Source organism: Ictidomys tridecemlineatus, chromosome 8, assembly GCF_052094955.1.
Source record: "Ictidomys tridecemlineatus isolate mIctTri1 chromosome 8, mIctTri1.hap1, whole genome shotgun sequence".
Classification (NCBI taxonomy): domain Eukaryota; kingdom Metazoa; phylum Chordata; class Mammalia; order Rodentia; family Sciuridae; genus Ictidomys; species Ictidomys tridecemlineatus.
In genome coordinates, this window is record NC_135484.1 from 146,822,587 (window position 1) to 146,831,647 (window position 9,061).

The 9,061-nt window shown below is 42.9% G+C and overlaps 1 non-coding gene across 1 annotated transcript; it reads right to left on the minus strand.

Moving 5' to 3' along the window:
* Positions 1-8,682: 8,682 nt before the first annotated feature.
* Trnav-aac (transfer RNA valine (anticodon AAC)) lies at positions 8,683-8,757 on the minus strand. The gene has a single exon. It is a non-coding gene; the product is annotated as a tRNA-Val (tRNA).
* Positions 8,758-9,061: the final 304 nt, after the last annotated feature.

The following is a 9,061-nucleotide window of genomic DNA, read 5'->3' on the forward strand; positions in this document are numbered from 1 at the left end:
AAATTCCAAAGCTTCCCAGGAATTTAAAGCTCTGATGGTTTGTTTCTATTTCCATGAATGAATACAACCAGGCCTCCTTTGCTCAAGAGTGGGATGTTCTGTACAAATAAACACTGCAGATATGGAAACCAATCCTTGGAACGTCATTATCTTTTTAAATTTGTAATTCATTTGAGAAGGAATTTTTCTAATACATAAAAAGAGACAGAACGAAAGACACAGAAGTAAAACCAGGGCTGGGTGTGGCTAAGTGGTACAGCACGTGTCTGCTATGCATGAGACCCTGCGCTCCAAGCCCAGCATCACAAAAACAAAAGTAAAAACATACGGTATTGACATATATAGTATCCTACTCCCTACTTCCCCTCAGTGATACGGGTTCAGGACATGTTGCCCCCCAAAATATGACGACTTGGCATGTGAGAAAACAGCAGGAACTAGGAGGTCACTCTCTTCCTTCCCTCCCTCAGCTTCCTCCCCTGAAGCAGGTCTTCAGACCCTCCTGTGAGAGGTGCCTCCCTATATCCTCACCTCTGAAGCCTGGGGACACAGCAGAATCTGGCTTTCCTAAGTTCCCCCAGTTTATTATCATTCCATGGATCTTTTTGTCTACTTCTAATCAGACCTAAGCATAAAAATACACAGGTGGGGCTGAGGGTGTAACTCAGTGGTAGAGCGCTCGCCTAGCCTACTCATGAGGCACTGGGTTCGATCCTCAGCACCACATAAAAATAAATAAATGAATGAATAAATAAATAAATAAAGGTATTGTGTCTGTCTACAACTAATACACACACACACACACACACACACACACACACACACACAAGTGTCCCTCTTTCTTTGGATCTTCATTTCTGCAGGTCCTTATGTCACCTAACACATATTAAAAACATTTGTATGCTTTTTCTCTTGTTAATCTGTCTTTTGTTACAGGGGACCCAGGCATGAACCAGGCAATGGAGGAGAAAAAAATTTTTTTTTTCAACCCCTATAGTGATAAATGCAAAAATTACCTCCAAAGCAAAGCAAAAATTTTTTTACTAAACCTATTAATTTTCTTTTCAAACCAAAAGGTGAGCCATGGTAAACTGAGAGATGTCACTCACATTGCTCTTCCTTATTGTTCTAGGGCTTCATTTTAATTTATACTAGAGTGTTGTGCTAGATACTTAAGTTTCAGACCAAGTATTGTGCTCCAAGAGAAAGCACAATGTTTTTGTTTTGTTTTGGTTTGGTTTTTGGATACCAAGAATCGAACTCAGGGGCACTCCACCACTGAGCCACACCCCCAGCCCTATTTTGTACTTTATTGAGAGATAGGGTCTCACTGAATTGCTTAGCACCTCGCTGTTGCTAAGGCTGGCTTTGAACCCATGATCCTCCTGCCTCAGCCTCCAGAGCTGCTGGGGTTACAGATATGCACCACCACACTTGGCCAACACAGTGTAACATTTACAATAAAATGTAAGGATCGCCCACATTACTTTGTGGCATTCAAACTGTGTGTCAATAGGCCTGAAAAATGGGACATCTTTGGAGTGAGGAAGAACTGACTCAGCTCTGCCACTTACTAGCCAAGTCGCACTGGACTCTTAACACCCAGCCTCGGCTTCCCTTCTCTGTAACATGGGACTAAGGATCCCTCCTTCACGGGGCTGTGGTGAAGAGTCGTCTACCTGTACTGGATGGTAACTAAATGAACAGATGTGTGCTTTGTCTGCACTTACAATGGCACCTTGGCCTCCTACCCTCTTACACTGTCAAATGGGACTTTATTGAAACACGGATTGCTAAACCATAAAATTCACGGTGAAGTAGATCTGTTCTGGACACCATTTTTAAGGACTATGATAATTACCAAGTGCCCAGAGAAACTCCCTGTGAGTTGGTGCTGCAGCAAGAGACAATATTAGAATAAAGCTACCATGCAGAGAATTAATGTGCGTTGAGTGGCCAATTAAATATATGTGCTTGATACGTCCACATGCCTTATCTCACTCAATTAATGGAATAGCCTCATGAGGCTGGTATTATCCCCATTGTACAGAGAGATTCAATAGCCCCTGTGGTCACAGAACCAAGAGCTGGCAAAGCTGGGGTTCATATTCTCATCTCACTGACCCCAAAGTCCCTTCTTTATATATTGTTTTGTATTGATACCTGTTTCCATAATCAGCGGAGATACTGAAGTTGTAATAATGGTACTCAGAACATTATTATTTAAGGCTGGACAATTTCAAGGAAGTTTTTCAACAGTTTACGATCCGTGGATGAGTGATTCTGAATATTACCGGTGAAATGCAATTTCTCTCTCCATCTGTCTTCCTCTTTCTGTCTCTCTCTGACCCCTCCCCACACACACTTGATAGTGTTCCCATCAATGAAACGATGAGGTTGTAAATTCAAGAAGTTTGTTCAAACTTCCGTATTTCATTGCATAATTGTTTCAGATTTTATACCAAATTTTTTCACCATGTGAAGCTCCAAAAAAAAAAAATTGTGCCAGTATTACTTAAAAATAATTTATTACTAAGCTATCTTTGGGACAAGACCAGGATGCATAGAATATTCAAGAATATATGTTAAAATTGCATAGTCCAAATGGACACATATCATTTCTTCCTCACAGGTTAACGAACATTTTTCCAGTCTGCGGGAAAAAAGGGCTGAGATTGTAGTTCAGTGGTAGAGCGCTTGCCTTGCATTGGTGAGGTCCTGGGTTCAATTCTCAGCACCACATAAAAATAAGTAAATAAAAATTATGATATTTTAAAAAAAGTTAATACATTAAGGGTTACTGATTTGACAGCATTGCAAAGCATGGATTTACAAAATTTAACCTTCAGTGTTCAAAGATCCTGCACTACTACCCTTGGTTTCACTATCTGATGTGCGTCCTCTATACCACTCATGAAAGATCTGGTAGCACTTGCCTGTGTTCTGGGACTTGGAAGACTGAGACAGGAGGCCAGCCTTGGCAATTTAGCAAGATTGTCTCAAAAAAAAACAAAAAAGGCTGGGGATGTAGCTCAGTGGTAAAGCACCCCTGGGTTCAATCCCAAGTGTCCAAAAAAAAAAAAAAAAGTGTGTTTACCATTAGTACTGCAGTACTCAAAACAAATCACGCAAGTCGGAGCTTTGGGAAATACGCCGACAATGAAAGCGTGCTGAGAATTCTAGGCACATCCATGGGCCTCAGGTAAACACATGGAGGCTCTGTGCATCTTTTAAGCAGCATGAGGCGCAGAATTATACCAGGCGACTATCATGGACTGTAGGTTATAAACCAATTTTTGGACTAAAAAAAACAGGGTGTGCAGATTGTGTGCTGGTGACGATAATTCAGAAATATATGAGAGTTTTACAATTTTCTTTTTTTTCTTCTATCAAGTGAACTTGATGGAGAGAAGGGGGGGAGAGGACACTGGGAGGGGAGTGGGAAGCCACACCCTAACCCTCAAGACTTTACCCTCGGGCTCTGCACTGAAAACACTGGCCTAACGCTGAGCCGGGCTGGCTCCTTGCTGAAGGGTTTTTAGCCAGTTTCCAAACCAGTGTGCCAAGGTCAAGGGGCAGAACAAGCCCCAGGTCCTCCAAACCTCAGGGCAGCCACAGAGTGACCAGAGTCCCTGCCCTGTTGCCTCCATCCGCGAGCAGCCCACTTACCATTTCCTGTGTGAACCTCGTGTGGGAAGATTAGGGAGCTCTGCTGGAGGCAGGGACGGGGTGCAACGTGGAGCAGAAGAACCATGTAACAAAGGCATGGATCCTGCGCAGCACTCCTCCAAAGATCCATGGTGTCCAAATAGGTCACTGAAAACCCTAGAGAGCAGGCCAGAATCTAGATCTGGAAGTGTCACTTGGTCCCCTGTATGTCCCTCTTGAAGATGGAGCTGACATTGCAGAATCCTCTACTAACCTCCTGCTCAGAAAACTCCTTCATTGCCGGGCACGGTGGCGCATGCCTGATATCCCAGCGGCTCCGGAGGCTGAGGCAGGAGGATTGTGAGTTCAAAGCCAGCCTCAGCCATGGCAAGGTGTTAGGCAACTCAATGAGACCCTGGCTCTAAATAAAATACAAAAATAAGGCTGGGGATGTAGCTCAGTGGTCAGGTGTCCCTGGGTTCAATCCCTGGTACCAAAAAAATAAAAAATAAACACTTCATTGTGAGTTGCCACTCCAAGGAATAAGTGTGGCAACATTTGTGGCATAGCTGTGGAGGGACGGGGTGCTGGGGATTGAACCCAGGGCTCTCCACTGAGCTACACCCCAGTCCTTTTTATTTTTTTTAAAGAGAGAGTGAGACAGGAGAGAGAGAGAGAGAGAGAGAGAGAGAGAGAAAGAGAGAGAGAATTTTTAATATTTATTTTTTAGTTCTTGGCGGACACAACATCTTTGTTGGTATGTGGTGCTGAGGATCGAACCCGGGCCGCACGCATGCCAGGCGAGCGCTCTACCGCTTGAGCCACATCCCCAGCCCAACACCCCAGTCCTTTTTATTTTTTATTTTGAGACAGGATCTTGCTAAGTTGCCCAGCCTGGCCTCAGCCTCCCGATGAGCTGGGGTTACAAGTGTGCACCACCACGCCAAGGGCTCCAATTGAGAGTTTTACAATTTTTTTTTTCTTCTCTCAGATGAACTTGATGGAGAGAAGCGGGAAGAGGACAACTGGAGGGAGGTGGGAAGCCACTTGTCTTTTGGGTTTTTCTGTTTGGGTTTTTCAGTGCTGGAAATTGAACACAGGTTCTTGCACACACTAAGCACAGCCCCCCACCACTGAGCTGCCCCTCCAGCCCCTCTTTCTTCATTGGAAAGTGACCTAGTGGGCACCCAACCACAGCTTGGCTGACAACCTCACCTGAGTCTCAGCTGCTCCACACTCACAGCTCACACTCGCAGACCCGCCTAATAGACCAGGCAGGGTCATGGCTGTGGCTGATGCGGGCTGCTCAGCCCATTCCTGGAAGCTACAGCACCCCTAGCTCCTTCTGCAGGAAGCCCAGGGCCTTTCCAGGAGGAGCAGCTGCAATGGGAAATAAGCACAAGACCTGACTTGTGGTTTCATCATCAGACCGTAAATATCTACCCTTCAAACAGCCGCTTCGAGGGTCTGGGGTTGTGGCTCAGGGGAAGAGCACTTGCCTAGCATGTGTGAGGCCCTGGGTTCAATCCTCAGCACCACGTATGAATAAACAAAGTTAAAAATCCATTGGCAACTAAAAGATATTTAAAAAAAAAAAAAGGCCCTTCTCCAATAAGCAGGTTACTTAACTGTCTGCATCTGGGCCTCAGTTTCCTCTTCTGCCAAATAAGAATACCAACATCCACACTCAAGGGCAGTGTGATAATTAAATGACAAACTCATGTCAAGTGTGTGACACAGGATAACCACTCAGCTCTTCCCTGTCTGGCTTCTGTGCCCTGCTCCATACGCTCCCAAGTGGGAGTTCTCAGACGTAGAAAGACTGACACTGAGAAGACTAGCAGGCAACGAACCCTACACAAGAAAGGGTCAAGTTCAAGGTCACAGGTTTTTCCTGGAATGGGTCCCTACCAGGCAGAGGTAAAACATTTCCATAAAAAGAAGACTTGAGCTAAACCCTGAGCCACTAACCCTGTAGCTCTCAAGCAAACAGGGATTCCGGAATGTGAATCTAAGAATTTTGACATATATATTTTTTAACTCTACAAATTAAAATGAGATTAACATCATTCATGAGAGCATGTGAGCTATCCCCACACATGCCAATGAATAATTTGCTCCTTTTGGAGAGGACTCCATTGTAGACAGTTGTTAAGCAGAAATTAGAGAAGGCCACAGAAATTACAGAAGCCCATTTGTTTTGGACAAGGCTCCTGCTGGGCCCCAGCAGACCAGGCTAAAAATCAAAATGGAGTCACTCTCTCTAAAGTTCCACATCACCAAACTGTAGAAATAACGGCCAAATTTCCCAAACAGCGTAGTTTCAGTTGGCATGAAAATCAAGTTCCCTCTGTCCTAATCCTTCTATAAAAATGTAACTTAGCTGGGTGTGGTGATGCACACCTGTAATCCCAGCGGCTCGGGAGGCTGAGGCAGGAAGATTTCAAGTTCAAAGCCAGCCTCAGCAAAAGGAAGGTGGTAAGCAACTCAGTGAGACTCTGTCTCTAAATAAAATACAAAATAAGGCTAGGGATATGGCTCAGTGGTCGAGTGACCCTGAGCTCATTCCTCTGTACCCCACCCCCAAAATGTAACCTAAAGCAACCTGATGCTAACCAATTAGTTATTTTTCTACTATTTGATCTTTCTGTACTGGCCTTACAAGAAATGTGACTTTGAAAAGACCAATCCATGTTGCATACCTGTAATCCCAGCGACTCGGGGAGGCTGAGGTAGGAGGATGGATTAAAAGGTCCAGTCCAGACAGGGCAATTTAGCAGAACCCTAATCTCAAAATAAAATGAAAAAGGCTGGGGAAAGTAGCTCAGGGGTAGAGTACCCCATGCATTCAATCCCCAGTACTGGGAGGGAAAAAAAAAAAGTCTTAAAATTTTGTTCTTTGTTGTAACACAGCAAAGTAGAAGTCTGGGACCCAGAAGTGGATTATGGTTAACACTGAATACTCATTTGAAAAACTGCCAATTGGACTGGCATTCACTGTTTTAACTGTGTGCATATGTGCCCAAATCTTCCCGAACCACTGAAACTAACATTTATACTATGCAAGTCTCAAGGAAAGTAAAGGGTCCATTCTCTTTGACCATTCTATCTCCAGGACTTCATAATTCAGTGGCTCAAGCAGAAACCTGGTCACTGTTAGGTCAGCACACTGCTGCAGCTGGGAAAGGTGACAGAGCCCCCCTCTCTGGCCCCGCCACACATGGGAGCATGTGGCCACCAAGAAGGGCATTTTTTGAAATCCATGTAATGGATTATTATTAAAAAATCCTAGAATTTATTAATTGAAAAGAGAGCAAAATATTAAATGCAAGTATGGCTACAACTCGAGTTTTGAAAACTTGAAATAAATATACTAGAAGGAACTATACCAACCGGTCAATTGTGATTTTCATCTTTTAACTTTTTCTAAACTTTTTGTATTTTAAAAATGAAAGTATTACTAACACCCAGTGAAGCGCTCAAGCTTGGTTTTTTGTTTTAACCTTGCAGTGCTGGAAACTGAACCCAGGGCCTCACACATGCCATGCAAGTGCTCTACCACTGCATGACGTATCCCCAGGCCCCAAGTGCAGGAGCCTTTAGTGGACAGTCCATGAGTTTTGATCAAGATATGCAACAGTATCCCAAAGCAAGTCCTCTGGTGCCCCTTTCTTACTAGGCCCTGATGCAACTACAATTCTGTTTTCTTGGAATCATTTTGTGTGTCTTGCTTTTTTTGTTTGTTTATTTTTTTCTAGTATTAGGGATTGAACCCAGGATCACTCTACCATTAAGCTACAGCCCCAGCCCTTTTTATTATTATTATTATTATTATTAATTTCACTAAGTTGCTCAGACTGTCCTGGAACTTGCAATCCTCCTGCCTCAGTCTCGGGAGTCACTACAGTTACAGGTACATGTCACCACGCCCAGCTCTTGTCTGGTATCAAGCTTCATATAAATGTCTATTCTTCACCTTCAAGTTGTAATTTTTGTGCATGGCTTCATTCACTCAAAATGATGTTTCTGCTTTTCATTTGCAGTACAGAGGATCAAACCCAGTCCTTGCACATGCTAGCAAGCACTGTGCTACCAAACTACACCCCAGCCCTTTTTTTTATTTATATTAATTTTTTTTTTCCTGTACTGAGGATCAAACCCAGGAACTTGAGCATGCTAGGCAAGCACTTTACCACTGAGCTACATCCCCTGTTTTTACTACTTTGGAGAAAGTGTCTTACTTAATTGCGCAGGCAAGCCTCAAACTTGTGATTCCTCTTTCTCAGCCTCCTGAGTCACTGGGATGATAGGCATGTACCACCATGCCTGGTTCAAAATAATGTTTTCACAATTCACTCATAAATCGAAGAGCTTTCTACTGTCATGTATAACTGATTAGGACTAATTAAAAAAAAATTTTTTTAAAGATTTATTCATGCCAGGCGTGGTGGCCAATGCCTATAATCCCAGCGGCTTGGAAGGCTGAGGCAGGAAGATTGCAAGTTTGAGGCCAGCCTCAGCAACTAAAAGAGGACCTAAGCAACTTAGCAAGACCCTGTCTCAAAAATAAATAAGCAAAAAGGGCTCAAGATGTGGCTCAGTGGCCAAGTATCCCTAGGTTCAATCTTTAATATGAAGAAATAAAAAGATTTGTCTGAGTCGTTGGATTCCTTTTTGTTGCTGGGTAGCATTCCATTCTATGGACAGAACAAGAAATTTTTTTAATATTTATTTTTTAGTTGTAGTTCGACATAATATCTTTATTTTATTTATTTATTTTTATGTGATGCTGAGGATCAAACCCAGGGCTTCACATGGACTAGGCAAATGCTCTACTACTGAGCCACAACCCCAGCCTCCAAACAAATTGTTTTTATCTGTTCACCCATTGATGGACATTTGTGCTCCTTCCAATGCTTTGTTAATCAGAATGAAACTGCAGTGGACATTCTTGTAGTTTTGATTCTTTTTTTAATTGGTGATTGTAGCCATTATTATTATTATTATTATTATTATTATTATTTCTGTTATTTTTGGCAGTGCTGGGGATTGAACCCAGGGCCTCATGCATGTTAAGCAAGTGCTCTACCACTGAGCTACACCCCAGCCTATTATTTTCCTAATAAATGCCCAAGAGAATTGCTGAAGTTTAAGGTATACATGAGTACGTGTATGTGGATGAAAATCCAGTAATTTCTTAAGCTACTTGTATTACATTATGCCCCCCATCAACTACCTGTGATATATGAAAATTTCAGTTGTTTAACTGTCCAGCATTTGGTATTGTTGCCTTTGTAATTGTGGCCATTTTAGTGGGTTTGATTTTAATTTGCATTTCCCCATAAGTAACATAGCATTTGTCCAATGCCTCTTTCATATTTAGCCCTACCTTAGTATGTTTTCTGCTGCTAAA